Source organism: Cavia porcellus, unplaced genomic scaffold (genome assembly GCF_034190915.1).
Source record: "Cavia porcellus strain 051 isolate PalLab524CR breed Dunkin Hartley unplaced genomic scaffold, mCavPor4.1 scaffold_10, whole genome shotgun sequence".
Taxonomy (NCBI): Eukaryota; Metazoa; Chordata; class Mammalia; order Rodentia; family Caviidae; genus Cavia; species Cavia porcellus.
In genome coordinates, this window is record NW_026947493.1 from 28,288,463 (window position 1) to 28,310,747 (window position 22,285).

At 41.1% G+C, this 22,285-nt stretch overlaps 1 pseudogene; it reads right to left on the reverse strand.

Moving 5' to 3' along the window:
* The window catches only part of LOC134477862 (receptor-type tyrosine-protein phosphatase gamma-like), an 85,610-nt pseudogene that overhangs the window by 43,125 nt on the left and 20,200 nt on the right, over window positions 1-22,285 (reverse strand).

A 22,285-nucleotide genomic window follows, 5' to 3' on the forward strand; every position in this document is an offset into this window, starting at 1 on the left:
TCCTGGCACGATTCAGGACACTGGCTCCACAGTCTGTCTACTAGTGAATCCACAGAGAATCCTGGAAGTGAACTATTTTTGTTGTTGTTTTTTATTTCTAATTTTTGTTTTATTCAATTTGCTTTTTTATTTCTTTCTTTTATTCTTTTCTTTTTTTTTTGAATGTGAGTATGGTTCCTAACCTTCTTGTGCGTTTGACTTTGTTGTTATATCTTTTATCTCTTCCAGCTCTCTTTTCCTTGAGTCTTCTACAACAGTTTCCACAAGTTGGTAGGATCCATCTTTGTCCTCCAACCCCCTTGTAATCTCTTTCTCTTTTCCCACTTCTGTTTTCTCCTTAATCCATTTTGAATCTTAATCCTTGAGGACAGAATTGATATATTTCAGACTTATATATTGTGTTCTGTTATATGGTCACAAATTCAGTTCATACAGTTAAAAGTTGCAAATCAGGGATTAGCTCAGTTTATTGTTTTATAGGCTGTGTTTGATGCTATTGTTACCACTACAGTCAAAACTGACAATAATTGTTCTAAATAGCTGTTGGCCCTGATAATCTATGACTAAGATTGACTAGGGGTCACAGAGAATACTGTGGCATGGTGCCAAAGAACCAAGGACTAGGCCAGGTGAGCAATAGCTTCTCTTCTCCAAGAAACTGAGGACATAAGATGTCCCAGTAGACTGAGCCCAAAAACCAGTTACACCTGGAAGATACCTCAAAGAAGTGAACATGACCAGGTTGTTCTAAATACCACTAATAAAGTAACCCACCATAGGCAGCTAACAAGTACCACTCAGGAATTAAACTAAAAAAGAAAAGGAAAGAGAAAACATTTAAGACACAATCTCAGACACCCAGTTCACCAAAGGCAAACCTAGGGGGCAGTGAGGCTGGAAAACCCAAAAGCTCCCTACCAGGGGTCTCTGAGGAAACTGAATGAGGCTCTGGAAAAAATGAAATCAGAAATAATTTCTTGAATAACTACAGAGATTATCAAAATGCACACCATGCTTAGTGATGTTAGGGCAGACACAGACAAAAAAATAGGCAAGCTTAAGCAAATTATGGAAGCACAACATAGGAAACAAGTGGAATCCATAAAGCAGATTCAAGCAGATATCCAGTAGAATTAAAAACTCCATTGAAAGTATTCAAAGCAGACTAGCTCAATGTGAGAACAAGATCTCAGAGATTGAAGAGAGCCTTGCAGGAAAAGAAAGGTTTCTCAAAACTAGCAAGGGAACATGTGAAATCAATCCAGCAGCTGCTAGGCGAGAGAAAAGAAGAATAACTTGAGATTAATTAGAGTCAATAAACAAGCAGGAGATACCACAAATGACACTGAAAACATATTCACAGACATGACAGAAAAATATCCTGGTAGAGAAAAAAAAGTTTCACCTAGAAATAAGTGAGGCATATAGAACTCCAATTAACAATGATCCAAAAAAAAAAAAAAAATCTAGAGCCAGGCATATCATAGTCAAGATTTCAGAAATTCAACACAAGAATAGGATCTTAAAAGCTCTTAAGGAAAAGAAACAAATCACTTACAAAGGGAAGTCCCATCAGCGTGAGTTTGACCATTGTCATCAGAAGAGCTTGGGACCTTGTTGGTGAGAGTGCTGTGGTTCATTTTGGCAGTGCTCTGGTCTTTACATCGAGCATTGCTTCCTGGCTCAGGAGGGCAAGATGTGTGCTGTTTTAATTTCTAAGAGAAACTTGTCACGCTGGTTTTCTAAATGGGGTGGTTTTTGTTTGTTTGTTTGGTTGGTTTTTTTGGTACCAGGGGGATCTAACTCATGACCTTATGCTTGCCAGGCAGGTACTTATGCTACCGAGCCAAATCCCTGGCCCCCTCACGCTGGCTTTCTGACATGTACTTGACTGTTTCTATTGTCTTGGAGCTTGGGACATCCACGTTGCTGGGGATAGCTATGGTAATTTTCAGGGCAGCCTTAGTTCTTATTTTGAGTGTGACTTCTTGGCTCCAGTATAAAACCCTCAACCTGCCAGCACAGCTCCTTCACTCCATGGCATAGACTTTCCAGCTTCCAGTGCTGAGCTTTGGGCCTTTCCAGTCAGATCTGTAAAACAGACTGGTGTGAGTCCTTCTTGTGGGCTCTCAACCTCCAGTTGAACTCATGGAAGACACTGTCATGGGCACTAGATTTTCATGCAAGACATTGCTGTGGGATCCAGGCCCTTGGCTGAATATTCCCGGTCTTTAGTGTTGTGGACAGATTTCCTGCACTTTCTGTGTGGACCATCATAAATAATATTATAAATTCTATGTCCTGATTCTAATTGTTCTCTTCACAATTCCTGACTACAACACTTACTAAGCTACTTTAGTGATCAATAAAATATTTCATTTATTATTAAGCAAATCATCCCTAATTGTCTGGGACTATATCAGAATAAATATTATTCAACAGCAAAGTCATCTCAAAGTAATGGAGATGTAACTGAGTAGACACATCACTATTCAGCTTCTAGAACACTTGAACATGTAGTTGTTTGCTGAAGGTTTCTTCCACCTAATTTTGGTGATCTGAACCATACAGTGCTATTGTCCTGACATATTTTTCAGTAGGGTCTTTTTTGACATGCAAAATGCACTGTAAAGCTGGCCATGGAAGCAGTAAATCTGAGACAAAATCATGTAATGGTTAAGAGAGTGGGCTGAAGTACATTGGCTGGGGTTAAATCCATTATCTACCGAAGTGATACTGTGACTGAGGTATATCATGCAGTTGCACTAAGCCTTAGTATTTTGATCTCAAAAATGGACCTAATAGTACTAATTAGGTATACTGATTTGGTTGGGATATAATGTACTGAGCATGCATTTGAGATGTTGAACAAGGTTTTTGATTCTATAGGCCTTAACAAATACAAATTCCTTGCAGAAATCAGACTGTGCTCATGACAGAGAGGAGCTACCTTCAATGCATCTTTCCTCTATTCCATTGTGGGGAAAAATGATTTTTGTAAAACTCTTGTCACTAAGTGCACACTAGTACCTTGCTCAGGGTACTTTAGCTCTTTTTTAGCAAGGATGATAAGTGGCACCTTTAGCACACTGTTTGTACCTGGCCCTTAGCTCCTCTTCTATCATCTTCCTCAAATTATGTAAATCAAAAAGAAATTGTCCCAAAATTTGCCTCTTCTTTCTGAATGGCCGCAGCTGTGGTACCCCAATGCTTATCAGGAACATTTGTTCCACATAAACAGCTTGTCTGGGTAAGACAGGGATCCACAGCACTTGGAATGAGTTCTCTATTCATTGGAAAGGTATGTTGCCACCATTTTCTATCGCAAGTGCTAAGTGACACACTTCAAAAATGAGTGAACTGATTTGTTCTCCTTCACTTTCAAGAGCTCTGAACCATTTCTGATTGTTCTGAGTACTTTGCAGTAGCTCTGAACCACTGTGGTGTCTTATATGGATTGTAGTCCTTATATGCCACACAAGAAGGTGCCATGTGCAAAGAGTACAAGTTACTAATACTGTCGGCTGATTCTATTTTATAAGATGCCTCATGATCCTCTCTTTTGTCCGGAATCACTCTGCATGCACTTCTTCCTAGCTTCACTACAACTTCTGCATTGTTGCAGATTCTGGTTACTACATCTCTTCAAGGCAAATTTTTCCAAGGACCACTGAAGAGAGATCTATATAGCATCTTAATGGTAATATCTTGGCTAAAAATACTAGAAAATGCATTTCCCCTTTAGACTTCCAATGCTGTGTGACAATATCGTTCAAGTCATTCTCAGTCATACTGTACATAGGTAAGCTATTCAGTTATACAAGTATCTGACCTTTCTACCTGAATAGCTTAGTTTGCACCAAATCTGAAGGAATGGGACTAATGACGGCCTCCAAGGAAGCCTCTTGTGCAAACATACGCTAAGCACAATGATGTCACTGTATCCAAATATTTCAGGGTATTTTAACACTTTACAAACAACTACATGCCACCTTATCTCACCTTGTGTCTGGGTTGTGTGGGCACCTGTAGTGAGCGGTGAGTCAGTGGAAGCAAAGGTTCCACTTCTGGGCCCAGCAGATCACAGCTGAGTTCCTGCTCAATTTCTCTCTCTCTGCTGTAGCAATTTGGGAGGTAAAGACTGCACAAAGAGGAGCCACACAGGGGAGGGCAGCCCAGCCCTATCAGACCTCATGTCCGTGAAAACACATTGCTGTGTGGTTTAGGACACCTGTCAGCTGCAGGTAACACTCAGTCAGTACAGTTAGCCCTGAAATAGGAAGGCTGGCCACTGGGCTTTGGAGGGGTTTCCCTAGGTGGGGGTGGGCACTGAGGCCACAGCTTTCACTTGTGTATATATGTGGGCGCATCCTCCACTGGGCCCCCAATGAGAAGTATCACACAAACAAACTTGATTAACATTACAGTGGCTTCCCTTTTTGTACCCAAAATGCTTCTGCTCAGTTGGTTAACCTACATTTATAGTATACATTTACATACCTACATTTATACATACATACCTACATTTATAACTATTCAGCGCTACACAGATGACTTGTAGCTATTTATAGGATACTCTGCCAAACGAAAATCATTCAGAAGAATGAACTTTAGGAAAGGCCACTAATTCTTTGAGGTACTGTTTCATGCAAGGATAACTTAATGGAATTTGTGTACAACTACACAATGTGGAAACTAAGGGAAATTTACTAAACCTGTTAAACCCTCTTTTTAGGCCCCCAAGACTCAGAATACTGTTTCTTTTTTTCCCATAGCTCAGATTTGGTATAACGCTGCAGCAAACACCTGTGTGTTGACTGAAAATGGCACAAGTAAGAACATCTCCCAGTCTACACAGAACTTCTCAGTAGCTCACAGACACCTTGCTGAACTGTGTTTTCCAGATGAAGAGAGAAAAGTCTGGGAGGACTCTTCCTTTTTTCTAAGGCAGCCTACCCTACCTGTCACAACTACCTTCCCAAGGGCCTATAGTAGACATTTTCTCCCTAACCAACCAGTCCAATACAATTTTAATACCATTGACACAAGCAGATCTCTGCATATACCAAACATGTATCTGTGTTTCACAAATACGTAGGTTAGGTTTGCCCCTTCCCAGAACCAATGTTTACCCCTTGGGGGATGGCTGTGCCACAAGAATGCATGTATGCGGACCCCACCAGTGGAAGGCCTGGACCTGTGTTCCTACTGAACCACAGCACTGCAGTTTCTCTCTGACCTTTCTTGCACCTTAGTTCTTCTAGTGTCTTTCAGTCATCTTCAGGGCAAGGCACGTCCTCCAGGTAATACACCAGGGGATCCTGCCTGGGCTTTGTGTCTCACACCTCACTCCTGCGATCTTGCCACTCTTGTGATCCTGAACCATATGAATGTGCTGGAAGCTGGCCGGCCTTTCACTCACCAACTTCTTTCCTATACAGCTTCATTCCATCACTCCTCCCCTTCTTCCAGATGCTTGGGTCACATCCTCTAGTTTTCCCTGACCCCAATCTCCTTTCCAGGATGAGCTACTGAACTTCGTATTTGAACTTCCTCTTTTCCAAGCACCTCCATTTGCTTGTATATTCCCCAGCTGTCTCTTCTAATGGATTGTGAGGGTCAAGAGGCTTCATCCCTGCCTCAGCAGCCCCAGCACCATGCATAGCAGGAATACTTAACACTGCCTCTGTGGCAGGAGGCTGCAAATAGTCCATGCCCACCCAACAACAGAAGTGGCTTTCTGGTTTCTTAAATCACAGGGCACTTGGTGGAACCTCCTACACAAATCACCCTCCTGGGCCTCAGAGGCCCGTTTGGGAAACCACCTCTTGGTCAGCTTTCAGCCCACAGTTTTGATGGCAATGGCAATGGCCCTGCTGTGGGCTCCAGAGTTACATAGAACATCCAGCGCTGACAAGCACGTTCTAGTCTCTGACTACCAGAAGGCCCTGGGCAAGGAGCAATACCTTAAATCAGTTATAGAGACACCACCTTGGGACTCAAGTGTAAATGTTAGGGAAGAAAAACCCTTTCCACAATGTGGAAATAGACACCACTGTGTAGAAATAGGTGCCCTGCTGAGAAGAAAGGCCACACAAGTAATATGCCTTAGAGATTGACACTGAGGCTGGTCTTTGTATTCTGATTGCATCTTCTGAGTCCAAAATGTCCAGTGTGCATCAGATGTTCAAATTTAAGGATGCACAAACCTTTACTCACTGTGTTTTCTGCCTTCTGTTTTCTGTTTTCTGCCATCTGTCCAGTACTGGGGTGACAGTACTGCATATCACATGGCCTGCAACTGGCATTTGATAAACGTTCTTTCTCTTCCCTGGACAAGGTGTAGGCCACAGGAAAAGGGCAGTAATGTGAGCTGCCATGCAGATTTGTGAGATGTTGCCAATCATGTGCTTGGCACTGCCAGTGGACCTTCTAACTTAGAAAGGTCTGGCATCATTGAACAGTGCACAGCATTGGAGGAAAGGCAGAGACAAAATTGAGAGAGCCTGGGTTCAATTTTCCGCTGCTTAACAGACTTGTTAAACTGCAATGTTAACAGCTCCAAAGGAACACACAGACCTGGAAGACTAGCTGGGAAGGATAAGTCATTGGTTTGTTAGAGACTGCTGCCGCCACAATGTGCTGGTATAAGCCTGGGGTGCAGGGCCTTTCACCTAAATAAGTGACCCAGGAGGCTTTGATGTGGCTGTGTGCCCCACTTCCGTCAAGTCCCTGTGCCTGGTACCCGCTTTCACAGTCCTCAAAAGGTAAAAGAAAACCATGGAGTATCACCTTGACACGTGCTCTGCCAAACGGTTAAACCCATCTCCTCTGCACTTTCCAGCTCTCTGTGAGCTCCCATGGCTTCCTTCTTTTCCATCAATGACAGGAAAGAGGCTGGACAGAGGAAGCTTCCCCATCTAGGCTGTTCCCATGCTCAGCCAAATAATCAGCTGAACTCTAACTCAATTGTATTTTGTTTCTGGAAGAATTTTCTTCTTTTGTCGGGTTTTTTTTTGGGGGGGGGTCCTAATGGTAGGAGTTCAATAAAAAATCTACACTCCACTAAATGAAAAGTAAAGCCCTAGTTACATGAAATCAAATTATGGGAAAAATTATATCATGACAGTCACTTTAGGCCTGAACTTTTTAAATACATTTTTTGACTGGATTCACTGAGTTTTTTGGAATGATAAGCAGTTGTCACTGCGAAGAAAAGAACCCTGTGAATGGTAGGGTTTTAAAGCTGTCTTTACTAAGGACAGAGCCCTTTTCTATGAGACACATGCAGTAACCTCTCCCATTTGAGCTGCCTGATATGTATGCCATGTGGTCCATCCACGGTCCTTCCCAGCCTTGATGATGTGCACAGGAGCAAGCTGAGGACCCAGGGTCCTCACATGTAACCCGGAGGCTTTTGCTCGAGGTGCTTCCTCATGTTGGGATTGCTAATCTAGGCTCACTCACTGGCAGAGCTGTGGGCCCTCTGTGTCTGTGTGGGGAGTGACACTATCACTTCAGCCCTGAACAGAGCTGAGACTGCCAGGCAGGTTTTCTATGGTTGGCTAAACTCACATCCATGGTCGCCAATTATAGAAGGAGGCTCCAGACATAGGTCTGTTAGCAAATCTCTTTGTTCTGGAGAAGGGATGACCTGGATATGAGTCTGCGCTGGTAAACACAGTGCACCTAACCCCGTCTTCCCTGCCACGCGGTCCCTACAGGTCCCCTAGGTCCTTGTGGACCCCTTCCCTGCCTAGTCCCTGTGCTTTCCAACAGAAAACAGAACTCAGTACAGACACACTCCACCTGACAGGACATAGTGTGGTTCTCCCATGGAAAATACAGTTCCTGCAACTGGTGCCCACCACCTGCATGCCTACCGCATTGGACCTATGCCACTTCCTCCATTTACTTCACTTCAGTGCAGTCTCCTCATGCATTCCACTGGACTTTGCCCCTCTTCACTCTTGAATATGCCCTGTGTGTCCCTCCCAGGCCCAGAGCTACTGTTTGCACAGTATCTAAAATGTCATCTTAGGAATTACGTTTCACTTACTTGTTCTGTTTTTGCCTGTCATCTCTACTAAAATGTAATCTCCATGAGAGCAGGGATTTGCGTTGCCTGCTTTGGTATCATCGGTAACTAAAGGACAACCTGGCACACAGTATGGGTTCAGATTTAAGTATGGAAAGGAGAGAGAAATAAAAATGAACCTATTTCTCGCTGGCAAAGCTTGGCTGACAAAGGGCAGAAGTCTCCTTTGGTCTCCTGACAGATGAGGGGCCAGACATTCAGAGTGCTAAAGCCAACTCAGCTGAAGGGCCTTGCTGTGACTGTACTGCTGAAAATGCACAGAACTGCCACACAGAGGCTGTAGGCTGGCTGCCACTGAACACTGTGAGAACCAGTTCATGTGCTGTTTGTGCCTTGCAAGTATTACAGGCTACAGAATACGCCAGAAGTTTTGTGATCAAAAGCAGTTGAAGACAAAGAGGAATTATTATGGAAACCCAACCAAAACCAAGCATGGTCTCTAGGAAACCAGAAATAGGATGGGATCTGAACTTGGTCTCCCTGATAATCAAGGAAAGCCTCTTTGGAATTTCATTGTAGGCGTTTGCTGTAAATTTCTTGTCCTCAAAAGTGGTGCTGGTTGTGTCACCACCCAGAGATATGAGGGAGTCCTTGATGATGACACCAGACATGCATTGGCTGACCCAATTTCTGGACCAGGGGATTCTAGCTCCTCCTCCGCAAGCAGCAATACCTGGGCACCCTCTACTTTGCACCTACGAGGCAAGGGAGCCCAGTACTCACCTCCAGTACACTAGCACGGCAATGAGAAGGATGAGGCACACGAAGGTCAAGGCTGAGACTACAATCAGAGGGATGATCCAGTCCATCCTCCCCGGAGAAACACGGCTTATCATTCCGGAAGTGTTCTTTTCTACTGCAGAGAGAAAGCAGCTGAGTTAGAGGATAAGAGGCAGCAAAGCTTGGAAGCCAGAGCATGACGTGAATTTCAGCATGGTTTCTAGAGAGCTGGGCTGCTTGCTCTGGCTGCCCCATGTCAGGAGGAATAATTGGCAGGCCTGTCAGTGTCCTGCCCTGTCCCAATGAACGTATGGCTTTTTCTCAGGCTGCATTCGCTACTGGCCAGTGGGATGGATTTGTTCACAAGCTTAAGACACGTATAGAGCCTTGCTCTGAGAACATTACCAACCCAGAAGGATGCAGTAGGAAATGTGGTTAAACCCCCAGAAGGGGGCAGGAAAGAGGCAGAGAGCATCATCCTGTGTCCCTTAGAGTGAGGGCAGGAGAGGCTCCACAAGCAGGTTTCGTGCAGAACCAAGTCTTGGGACTACAGTGTCAGTGCTTCGTGCCAGTTTCTCATCCACTGCCCTTTCCTACAGTGGCTGCATGCTGATTCAACTGTGGGACATAGTGGGACAGTCACCCAATTTGAGGCTCCTTGCTCTCCTGCTGAGGTGGGTATGGGACTCAAGATAGGTCACTGGCACTTTTACCCTGGCACGTTTGTCAGTGACAAAAACAGAACCCCAGTACCTCTCAGTAAGAGCACCCCAATGCTTTTGTCATCTGACCTGCTCCTCAGATCTCTGCTTTTCCTCTCATCTGGTCCTCCAGCATTTCCTTCATTTGTCACCTGCTATTGATTCTTCCAACATAAAAAACACAGCAAGCTCCTTGAACAGAACTGTTTGCAGTCTGGTTATTTGAATGTCTACTTCGTATGCTTTAGTTTTGTAACTTGAACAACTATTTCTAAGAGGACAATATGTAATTTATCAACTGGTGATTTCTTACTGTTTATTTTTTTTGAAATTATGTATTATTTCTATTCTTTTTGTTTTGTTTTTCTCCTTAAATAAAATTGAAAAAAAAAACATAGGAAGCTATGTCCTACCATTCTTAAGGCACACATCTGTCTCTAAGTCACAGCCATGGGGCTGGGTTAAGAGGGAAAGTTTACTAACTGGTCAAGGTGTACCTCTCATCCAAGCAGCTCCCTGCTCCACCTCTCCAGGCCCTGAGGATCTTTACAAGTCTCCAGAGGCCTCAATAGGTGATCCTTGTCTCCCCTGAACAGTGTGTCAAATGATGGGAAAGAGCCAGGTGTCTGGAGAGAAGGCCAATTGCAGGCATGGGGCTAGAGGAGCCCAGAAGCAGGAGACATAGTGAGAATTCACCAGGACCACAAAGGGAAGCCTTTTGAAAAGCATAAAGCTGTCCACAGCTTTGCATGTACTCAGCAAAGATCCTACCTGCCCTGTAAAAGAGGGCCCAACACTACACAGCTTGCTGTCACTCTACAGGACAGACTAAATGCAAGCTTAATCAGGCTGGGTTTCCATGGGTAAGGAAGTGGGAAGGGAAGGAGAGAAATAATTGTCCTTGAGGGCAGGTATTTAAGGAAGCAAGACTCCCAGTCATCCAAGAGAGAGTTACTGTGCATTTCAGGGACATCCTCCAGTCCTCTGCAGCTAACACCTCCCACATTTCTGACACAGACCCCTGAAGTGGGTGAGATGATTTGTCCTTGCTCATGGGTGAAAACACAGAGGTGGGCCAGTGAAGCACTGATTAATCACATACCATCCAGGAGACACCATATTTACAGGATGCGGCATTCTCCATGCTGCCCTATTTCTGCCTGTCCATTTTCCCCACAGCATGGGCATCTGCTGGGTGTGGCATGCCAGGATGGTCCACAGAACACCTCAAAGGGGCATCTTATGCCCATTTAAAGGAAAGAGATGACCCTTGAACAGGTCATCTAAATACAATGAATGTGCTCACCTAGGGAAGTGCAATGTGGATGCTTGGGGCTCCACAGCCTGCCCCCCAGAGGTGATGAGTAGAGCACAATCTGCAGGAGGGAGAGGAGCTCACTAGGCAAGCACTGGGGCAGAAGTGTGTTCTAGACAGAGACCATGTGTCTGGTGGGAGTGCAAGAGCAATGCAAAAGGGGGCCAGAGGGCAAGCCAGAAGCTAGTTCAGCCAAGGACTGCAGGGCGAATTAAGGGTCATGGTTCTAGTTCTAGAGATGGTGCCTGAAATGGCAGGCTTGAAGCCAAGGCAGACACATCAGGCGTGCACCCTCATCTGCACATTATGCTTGCATGGAAGAGCAAAAATGTCCAGCCAGAGAAACTAGCACGCAAATGAGAATGATTCTGTGGGGCACCAGCAGGGGTCAGCTGAGTCAGGCAATTAGCTGGCTGGTGGTAGGGCCAGGATATTCTGTTAATGGAAAAGGTGTCAGGAGGGTTGACCATGTAGACCACATGTGCAGTAAACTCACCATTTACCCCAGGAAGCCCTCAGATACAGAGAACTTGCAGTATCTTAACTGTCTCCTTGCTCCGCTCTATACAGAAAAGGATCTCACCTGTGCTACAGATGGCAGGATCTCACCTGTGCTACAGATGGCAGGCAGATATGGGCGCAGGGTGCAAATGTCCTGTCTCTTTTATCTACGTGGCTGGAAAGGACTCTTGGCCACAAAACTCCCTCACCCATTTCTCAACAGTCACAGATGCCAGCACCATGGTGTCTACTGTCCGCAGACCACTAGGACCAGAGATTTCTGTACCTTCACAAGAGGTCCCCAGGGACTCCCTCTGTGACAGTCAACAGCAACTTACATCATCCCTCAAGTCACAGGTCCATCTCTGAGGTGGCACTTTGGTTTGTCCCTCCTGCCTTCTTCCACGGAGCAAGTATTCAAAGGTGTCTTTAGATTCTCAGGGAGGACCAGGGCCAGATAAGGGAGTCACCACCACTAGGGACCCCCTATGGTGCCCACAGCTAGAGGAGAGAGGTTAAATATAGAGGATTGGGCCCTGAAATCACAGCCAGTCTGGCTCATGGCTCTGCTGAATCAGGCTGCACAACTTGGTGCCTGGTGCTGTATGACTATATTTTGGTGAGGTTGCTCAGGAACAGGCTTGCTGCTATCTGAGAGCCTGGTGGGGAAAGAGTCCAAGTGGCAGTGTCTGTGGAGCAGATGTTAAGGTGCCAACCATTTGCAGCCTGAGAGCCTTAGGAAATGATGCTAATCACAGCAGACCACTGCTTTTGCCCATCTCTTTCACAGAAAGGAGAAGAAAAGGAGGCAGGCTATGGTGTTTGATGTGGGGCACCATAAAGTTGATCCTGTTGTAAATTCACAGAATTTATCTTTCTGGTACTATGAGACAGGATTCTCAACTCCAGGTGACTCTTGAGATCTGCTCCTGCCACTCTCCTAGGAACACCCCAGGGCTCAGATAGATCCTGAGTTCCTGCCCAAGAGAAACACACCTGCCTTGACTCCTCCTGTATGGTTGTGTTCCAGCCACATCCACCCAACAGGGCCCAGGCCGGCCCACCTGTCTGCCTCCTCCTGTACTGTACCCACTGCCAAGAATCCCTCCACACTGTTCTGCTGCTGTCCTTGCGCTGTGCCATATCTGCAGGGCAGAGTACAGCTGAGATCATAGGTTCCATTCCTGGCCCGGACTTTAGCTAACTTGGGCCTGGAGTTCATCCTCTTTAAATTGGAGCACTGGAACAAGTCAATGTGCAGATGCATGTAGAAGGCTTCACGGTGTTCCAGGCAGCAGGCACAAACTCATCACCACACACAGCCACTGTCCTGCACCACTGTCATTGCAGCACACAACTGTAGCTTGGCTGTTGTTGCTGTGGGCCCCCTGTGCATGCCTGATCTCCTTCTACATTTAGAAGATCAATAATAAAGCTCTGTCTCCTACTAACTGTGCAACTCTACATTAGTGACCTAACTTTCTATGCCTCACTTTCTTCCACTGTAAAAGCAGATACAGTGGTTCCTCAGCTCACAAACTTAATTCTTTCCACCATTTGGGCTTCATACTGAATGGAATGAGAACTGAACCAAATTCAATGGTAGGTTCACTGGTGATCATATGGGGAAGTTTGATTTGAATCTTGTCCAATCTGATTTATGACCAGATTTGTGGAAAGAATTAAATTTGTGAAATGTACCATAGTAGTTATACTTACACATGCCTGTACATATGCTGGATTTAGAATGCTGCCTGGCACTGATCTGCACCTGGCTAATGTCCACTGTTGTGATTATAATCACCACTGCCCTTGTCGGTTTCATCGCTGCCAATACCTCTGTCACCTGCAGCAGCTCATCACCACCATCAATCATTGCTACTCACTTCCTCAGACTCCTGGCAGAGTGTCAGCAGTGGTGAGTGCTCCGAATGCCCACTGCATCTGAGATCTGGACATAACATGTGTGTGATGATTAGTGGAGCTGGATTCAGCGGCTGCCCACCACAAGACTGCTGACAAAAAGACAGGGCTGGCAAGTCTTCCCTGAGACAAGACCGGGCCACACTTCCAATGTCCTTCAGAAACACACTTGTCCTGCTGCCCTGTTTGTTCTGTGGCCCCATGAAAACAGCAAACTTCTAGGAATGGCTGGGCATCACTGGACACCCACAATGCACTGCACAGGGTGCAACCCCAGCCCCCAGTATCTCCTGTGCTGCCTATAGGTTCCCCAGACTGTCTAAAGCCACCAATAACAACAAACACTATGTGTAATGTTGTTTCCCTCTATGTACATACTTAGTAAGATTACACTGTGGGACTGGCTAGCAGCACAGGAGCAATCTGAGACTGTGTCGTCAGGTGCCTGTAGTAAAATCCAGGTGCCTGACCCTCCCCCTAGACTGCAGTACCAGCAACCAGCATGGGAGGAACAAGAACACATTAACATTTTTCTTTTTTTAATCAAAAAATTTTTTATCTTCTTATTTTTTTCTTGTCTTGTTCTTTGCCTTTTTTCATTTTCTTTTATTTCTCCTTTACTTCTTTTATTCTTCCTTTTAAACAATTTACTTATTTTCTTCCTTTTTTCTTTAATCTCTCTTTTAAATGGAGATATCCAGTCACAGAAAGCAAATCCCATCCCCCTAAAATAGAGACCAAACACAGATAATCCCTCAAATAATCCTTTATTCTTATCTATCCCTATGTCTAGCTTCCCAAACCTTGCATCACCACCCTTTGTCTTCCAGCCTTACTTACACTTTTGCCAGTTATCTTTGTTTTATCCACTAGTCTCCCTAAACATCCCCACAACAGGGTATAACCACACTATCAAAGGGAAACACATAGCATACAATCTCCTAATTTAAGATCGGTTCTGTTATATAATGATAGACTTTACTCCTAAAGTACAAAATCGGTTGGTTTCTAAATTGTGTTGACGCTATTGTTATTGATGATTTCACTACTTTAGTTAGAATGCAGTATCTGTTACAATCAGTTCTTTTTTCTGTAATAATATTGGTAATAACCTCACCACAACCAACCCTGAACCAAAGGACTGAATATTGAGCCAAACAGATATCAACATCTACTCTTAAATAATGTGAGAAGGTAGGATTTCAGGGCAGACACAAACCAAGAACCTCCTACACAAAGAAGACATTTGCAAAGAACAGACTTCTCCTAGAGAGGCCTTGATACCAGTGATATAACTATCTACTACAAAAATTCACAAAGGTAATCACAGAAAACAAAATAAATATTTTTTAAAATAGAAAATCACAAGATTAAGAAGCAAACACAACTCGGCCATCCAGCCTGTCCAAAACAAGTCCAGAAGAGATTGACATAGAGGTTGGAAGACACACACCTGAAATTCCTGAAATGATAGCAATCAAAGTAAAGAAACAAATCCATGAGGATGTAGAGGAAATAATCAGATCAGAAATAATCTCTAAGGTAAAAAGAGAAATGTCAACATTTTTACAGGAAATGCTCAGCAAATCTAAAGGAGAGATAGATAAAAAATAGATGACAGGAACAGGAATGAAACCATCAAAGCTCAATATAGGAAAGAAACAAAATGCATGACAAATTCAAAGAGATATTCAGGAAATTAAAAATTCCATTGAAAGCTTGCAGAACCACTTGAATGAAAATGAAGACTGACTTTCAGACCCTGACAGGATCAAAGCTAGCTACTGTGAAATGAAAGACCTCTTGAAAATAACAGATCAGGAAATAATTCAGCAGTTGAAGATGACACAAAAAATATAAGAATAATTGTTATCAATGCAAAAGCAATCAATAACATAAATGACATTAAAAAAACTATTTGAAGAAATAATAGAAAATTTTTCAAGTATGAAACAAGAATCTGACATATGGATAAGTGAGGCATATAAGAACTCCATAACCACAATCAAGATAAATCTAAATCCAGATATATAATAATCAAAATCCCAGAAGTTCAGCACAAGAACAGAATATTGAAAGCTGTTAGAGAAAAGAAACAGATCACCTACAAAGGAAAGGCATTGAGAATCATGGCAGACTTCTCAACACACATAAGTTAAGAAGAGCTTGAAGTATTTCATGTCCTGAGAGAAAACAATTTCCAATCCAGATGATATACCTTACAAAGCTATGTTTCAAGATTAATGGAGAAATATACTTCCATGTCAAAGAATGACTGAAAAAATTCAGGACCACCAAACCAGCACTACAAAGGATACTGAAAGACAGCCTAGACAAGGATAGTAACAACCACAATTACAAGAAGAACAACAGAAAGAAACCAACAAGCAACACAAATAATTAGAGAGAAAAAGCAGGGAATCAACAGTAGGAAAGTAACATAACAAAGATAAACCAATATGTATGTTATAACAATCAATGTAAATGTCTTCAATTCACCAAAAGACACAAACTGGCAAACTGGATCAAGAAACGAGATTCAACAATATGCTGTATACAAGAAACACATTTAAAGAAATATATAGCCTAAAAGTGAAAGGATGAAAAACAATGAAATAGGGCTAGTCAAACAGCTATCCCTGCTTTTTTCAGGAACCCAGAAAAAAGCAGGGGTAGCTAGTCTCTTTGCAGACAATGTGAACTTCAAGAATGATAAAGAGAGACAAAGAAGGTTACTCATACTTGTTAGAGAGAAAATTCAAAATGGAGAGATAGAGGGGCTGGGAGTTTAACTCAGCAGCATAAGCGCCTGCCTTGAAAGCAGGCAGTCATGAGTTCGATCCCCGGTACCGATAAAAAGGAAAAAGACAAAAAAAAAAAAAATGGAGAGATAACAATCATAATTATATATGCACCAAATACAGGAGCACCCAACTACATAAAACAAATATTAATAGGAAAAATCAATTAAGCAATAACACAATAGTTATTGTGAGTGATGGGTTTCTGCCCATATGACATTCATCAAGTCATCATGCTGGTGGTCCAACATGGCTAAGACCTCAGGAACAATAGCACATCAACTCCCTGGTCATTCCCTTAACCCAAAATAAAAATCTCCTCTTCCTTTTCAGCACATGACAGTGCTCTTCCAATCAGCTGTTACTATGCTATTTCGCTCACCTCCCAAACTCCTCCCCCAGCCAGACTTAATAAAAATCCATCCACTTTTTGTTCTAGTCAGAAGGAATCATGCACTCTTGTGCAACTCTCCTGAGCCTGCATTACAGGCCTCTTTATCTCTTTCTCTTTGTCGTTCAACTGCGTAAAAAAAACAGTGAGGGACATTAATATCCCATTGTTACAAAGAGATAGATCAATTAGACAAAAAAAAAAAAAAATCAGTGAAGAAATAACAGAACTGAACCAAACCTATCAACAAATGGATTCAGTACACATTTACAGTTTCCCACATTTTTCTCAGCTGCACACAGGACATTATCTAAAATAGACCATATACTACTCTACAAAACATGCTTAAGTAAGTATAAAGGAATGAAAATTATCCATATATATCTGACCATAGTGTAATGAAATTGGAAATTAATAAAAGAAATTGCAAAAGTTGATAAACACATGACAATTAAATAACAGCCTCCTGAACAACCAATGGGTCTCAGATAAAGAAGAAATTCACCAACATCTACAATCACACAAAAATGAAAATACATCTTACTTGAACTTATAAGACACAACAAAAGCAGTTCTAACTGGGAAATTTATAGCGGTAAATTCCCACAACAGGAAAATAGAACAAGCACAAATAACTTAATGCTGTACCTCAAACTTCCAGAAACAGAACAGCAAATGAAGCCCAAAGCCCACAGGAGGAAATTCAAAGCAGAAATTAACACAATTGAGACTAAGAAAACAATACAAAGAATTAATAAATAGATGAATTGGTTCTTTAAAAGAATGAATAGCAAACCTTATCAAAAAAAGGAAAGAAAAAACTCAGATTCATACAATAAGAAATGAAAAGGGTGAAATTATTACATATCCTATACAAATTCAAAAGATCACCAACTCTTACTTTGAAAATCTTTACTTACATAGGACACAGGAAGGAAAACACAGAAGCAATGGACAGATTCCTAGAAACACATGAATTATCAAAGCTGAATCAAGAAGATATAAAGGTACTGAAGAACCCAATAGCAACTAATGAAACTCAAAATGTAATTAACTCACCAACTAAAAAAAGCCCAGGTACTGCTGGATTCACAGCTGAATACTACAAGAAATTTAGAGAAGATTTAATTCCAATACTCCTCAAAGTCTTCAATGAAATTGCAATAGATGTAATCCTCCCTAATTCATTCCTCAAGTATTACAATGATACCCAACCACAAAAAGAACCAACCAAAAAGAACTATAAGTCAATCTCCCTTAAAAAAAATAGTTGAAAAATACTCAATAAAACACTCCAATATACCACATCACCAAGGCCAAAGACTAAAATTATTGATCATCTCTAAAGATGCAGAAAAAGCTTTTGCTAAAGCTCAACACTCATTCATGATAAAAACCCTTAAGAAAATCAGAATAGATGGTCTTTACCTCAACTAAAAAAAGCTATCTGTGACAAAGCAATAGCCAACATCATACTAAATGGACAAAAACTGAAAACTATTTCTGTAAAATCAGGAGCAAGATGAGGATATCCACTGTCTCTAGTCTTATTCAACATGGTCTTGGAAAGTTTAGCCAGACCCATTAGATAAGAGAGAGAAATAAAAGGAAAGGATAGGAAAAATAAAAAAGAAATTAAATATCATTATTCACAGATGACTTCTAAAATTAATAACCAAATTCAGTAGCACAGCTGGATACAAATGAATACTCAAAAATCAACAGCATTCCTGTACACAAAACAACAAACTCACTGAGAGAGAAATTCGGGAAACATTACCTTTCTTTTTTTTTTTTATTTAAGAGGAAAAAGAGAAAAACACAAAACAAAACAAAGCGGTCTAAGGGTACACGTAATACAGAACTACAAAAAAAAAAAAAACATAACAGTAAGAAATCACCTGTTAATAGATTACATATTATCATCTTGAAAATAGTTGCTTAAATCACAGTATCAAAGAATACAAAGTGGACATTCAAACAGGGAGACTGCAAACAGCTGTGTTCAATGATCCAAAAACATTGATATAGCCAGCTATTTAACACCCCTAAACACACTTGCTGTTATATCCGTTAGAGCTCTTTTTTTTTCCCCTCTCTTTTTTACAACAAAATTTACACATTTTGGATTTTATTACTCCTTAGTTCTTATTACTTTTTTTTTGGGGGGGGGGAATACAGTCAAACATGGCAAAACAAAGCTGTCAGTCAAAACCAAGGATAGACATAGCACATGGTGTAGAACAGAGTACAAGGTTATCAACGTTGTCTCTTGTTTCCTTAAAAAGAATTGTCTATCTCATTAGATATTATAAAGTTGGACAAAACAGTAGAGAACAAGACCAATAAAACTTAGGCATTGTAAACATTACAGGACTTCCAAAGGAGACAATAGTCAAACCAGAATGGGCATCTTAGTGAATCTTATTGCCTTCAAAGTAGTTGCCTATACCCTCAAACTTGATACTATCATACAGAATGGAACAGAGTCTAATCAGTCAAAACAAGATCGTGGGAGTATTACAGGACTTCAAAACAAGTTAATAGGAAATCAAAAAGAGTTACTATTATATATCCTAATTTTTAAAATTTTTCCCCTTAATTAAAACAAACATAAGAAATAACTAATTTTTTTAAAGAATAAGGGAGAGATTGAGATAAAACAGGACATAACAATATAACAATAGAGGTCAAAGCATGACTGTTTCAGCAACCTAGTGCTTCACCACCAAATAACCCAACTTAATAGTAGTTACCATAGTGTCTTTTTCCTTGAAATATTTGGATAAAACTTCATATACTATAGCTTCAAATATTTCCATATCAAGAAGCCCAGAATAAAGCCTTTCTAATTAATAAGTGAAAACTTTATAAGGCTTCAAGGCCACATAATGGGGAATCATGATTACCACATATTTTTATATATTTGAATCATTACTTACATTAGGGAAACTATTCGGTATTCACACATGCGAGACTGATTTATTTCACTTAGGAGTATGGTCTCAAGCTGCGCCCATTTGTTGATAAATATCTCAATGTGATCCTTCTTTATAGCTGAATAATACTCCATTGTATAGAAATACCACAACTTTTTTATACATTCCTCAGTTGATGGACACTTGGGTTGTTTCCAAGATCTGGCGATTACAAATTGTGCTGCTATAAACATAGGTGCACATATATCATTGTGGTATCATGCTTTCAGTTCTTCTGGGAATATGCCTAGAAGTGGAATTGCTGGAATAAATGGGACTTCCAATTCCAACTTTTTGAGAAATCTCCAGACAGACCTCCACAAAGGCTGTACCAGTCTACACTCCCACCAACAGTGCAGGAGAGTTCCTTTTTCCCCACAGCCTCTCCAGCATTTGTTGTTGTTGGTTTTCTTGATCCTGGCCATTCTTTCAGAAGTGAGATGGTATCTCAGTGTGGTTTTAATTTGCATTTCTCTAATGACTAATGATGATGAACATTTTTTCATGTATTTATTTGCCATTTGCATTTCTTCATCTGAGAAGTGCGTATTCATCTCAGATGCCCATTTTTGGATTGGATCTTTGAGTTTTGGGGGTCTGAGTTTTTTTAATTCTTTATATGTTTTAGACAGGAGTCCCTTGTCTGAGAGAGAGTTCACTAAACTCTTTTCCCAGTTTGTGGGTTTTCTTTTTACCATGCTGGAGATTTGTTTTGACATGCAGAAACTTTTTAATAAGAAGTGGTCCCAGTTATTGATTCTGGGAAGTATTTCCTGTGCGGTTTGAGTCCTGTTCATGAATTCTCTACCTACTCCTATGTCTCCAAGGTTTCTACCTAATTTGTCTTCCAATAGATTTAGTGTTTCTGTTTTAATATTCAGATCTTTGACCCATTTAGATTTTAATTTAGTACATGGTGATAGACATGGGTCTAGCTTTAGTTTTCGGCAAATGGAGAGCCAGTTTTTCCAGCACCACTTATTAAAGAGACTGTCGTTCTTCCAGTGAACCGGCTTGGCTCCTTTATCAAAGATAAGGTGGTTGAGTGTGTTTGTAGTTGTGGTTGTATCTTCTAATCTATTCCATTGATCTTCGTCTCTGTTTTGATTCCAATATCATGTTGATTTTACTACTGTTGCTTTGTAGTATAACTTCAAGTCAGGGATTGTGATGCCTCCTGCTTTGTCTTTGCTGCTTAGAATTGCCTTTGCGATTCTAGGTCTCTTCTGGTTCCAGATGAAATTTAGGAGTGATTTCTCTAGATCTATAAGGTATGTTGATGGTATTTCTATTGGGATTGCATTGAATCTGTACAACAGTTTTGGGAGAATGGCCATCTTCACAATGTTTGTTCCTCCTATCCATGAGCAAGGGATGTCTTGAAACATTACCTTTCACAAAAACATTCAGAAAAATGAAATACTTAGGAATCAGTCTAACAAAGGAAGTAAAAGATCTATATATTGAAACCTACAGTACTGTAAAAAAAAAAAAGAGATTGAAGAGGATATTAGAAAATAAAAAGATATCCCTCGCTCATGGATAGGAAGAACTAACATTGTGAAAATAGCCATACCACCAGAATTGTTATACAGATTTAATGCAGTCTCAATTACCTCATAGCTCTTGAGAAAACATTCCTCAAATTCATTTGCAACTAGAAGAGACCTGGAATAGAAAAGGCAATCCTGGGTAACAAAGGCAAGGTAGGAGGCATCATAATCCCTGACTTGAAATTATAATACAAAGCCACTGTTTAAAGTCAGCATGCTACAGGCAAAAAATACAGACCTGAGGATCAGTGGAACAGATTAGAAGATGCAGACACAATTATACACTGAAGCCATCTTATGTTTGACAAAGGAGCCAAACATGTTCACTGGAAGAAAGATAGCCTCTTTAATAAATGGTGCTAGAAAAACTGGCTCTCTACATGCTGAAGACTAAAACTGGACACACATCTATTTCCATGCATTTAAACTAAAATCAAAATACATCTAGGATCTAAATATTAAAACAGAAACACTAAATCTACTGGCAGAGAAAGTAGGAAGAAACCTTGAAGCCATATGAGTAGACAGAATTAATGAACAAAAACCAAACTGCATGAGAATTACTTCAAAGAATCAACAACTGGGATCTCATCCTATTAAAAAGTTTTTGTACTTCAAGAGAAATCACCAGCAGAGAATGGGTAAAATTTTAGCCAACTGTTCCTCAGACAAAGGACTTCTATCTAGAACATATTAAGAATTGAAAAAAATAAGGCCCCAAATTCAAAGACACAATCCAAAAATGGGCATCATAGATAAATACAAACTTCTCAGATGACAAAATACAAATTGCATATAAAAATTTTAAAAATTCAACATCATTTATTATTTGAGAAATGGAAATTAAATTAACACTGAGAATTCATCTCACCTCAGAAAGAATGGCTATCATCAGTAAGTCAACCAATAACAAATGCTGGCAGGGCTGTGGAGAAAAAGGAAACTTCCACTGCTAGTCAAAATGTAGACTGGTACAACCATTGTGAAAATCAGTGTGGAGATTTCTCAAAAAACTAGGATTGGAGGTTCTATTTGATCCAGTTATTCCCCTTCCGGCTATTTTCCCAGACAAATTAAAATTATCATATTACAGTGATATATGTTCACCCATGTTTACAGCAGCACAATCCGTAATAGCTAAATCTTGGAAAGAACCCAAATTAACCGAGGAATAGATTTTTAAAATATGTAGAATTTCTACACAGTGGAGTACTACTTAGCCAAAAAAGATGAAAAACCAAGACTTTTACACATAAATGGATGCAACTTGAGACCGTACTCAAAAGTGAAATAAATGAGACTAG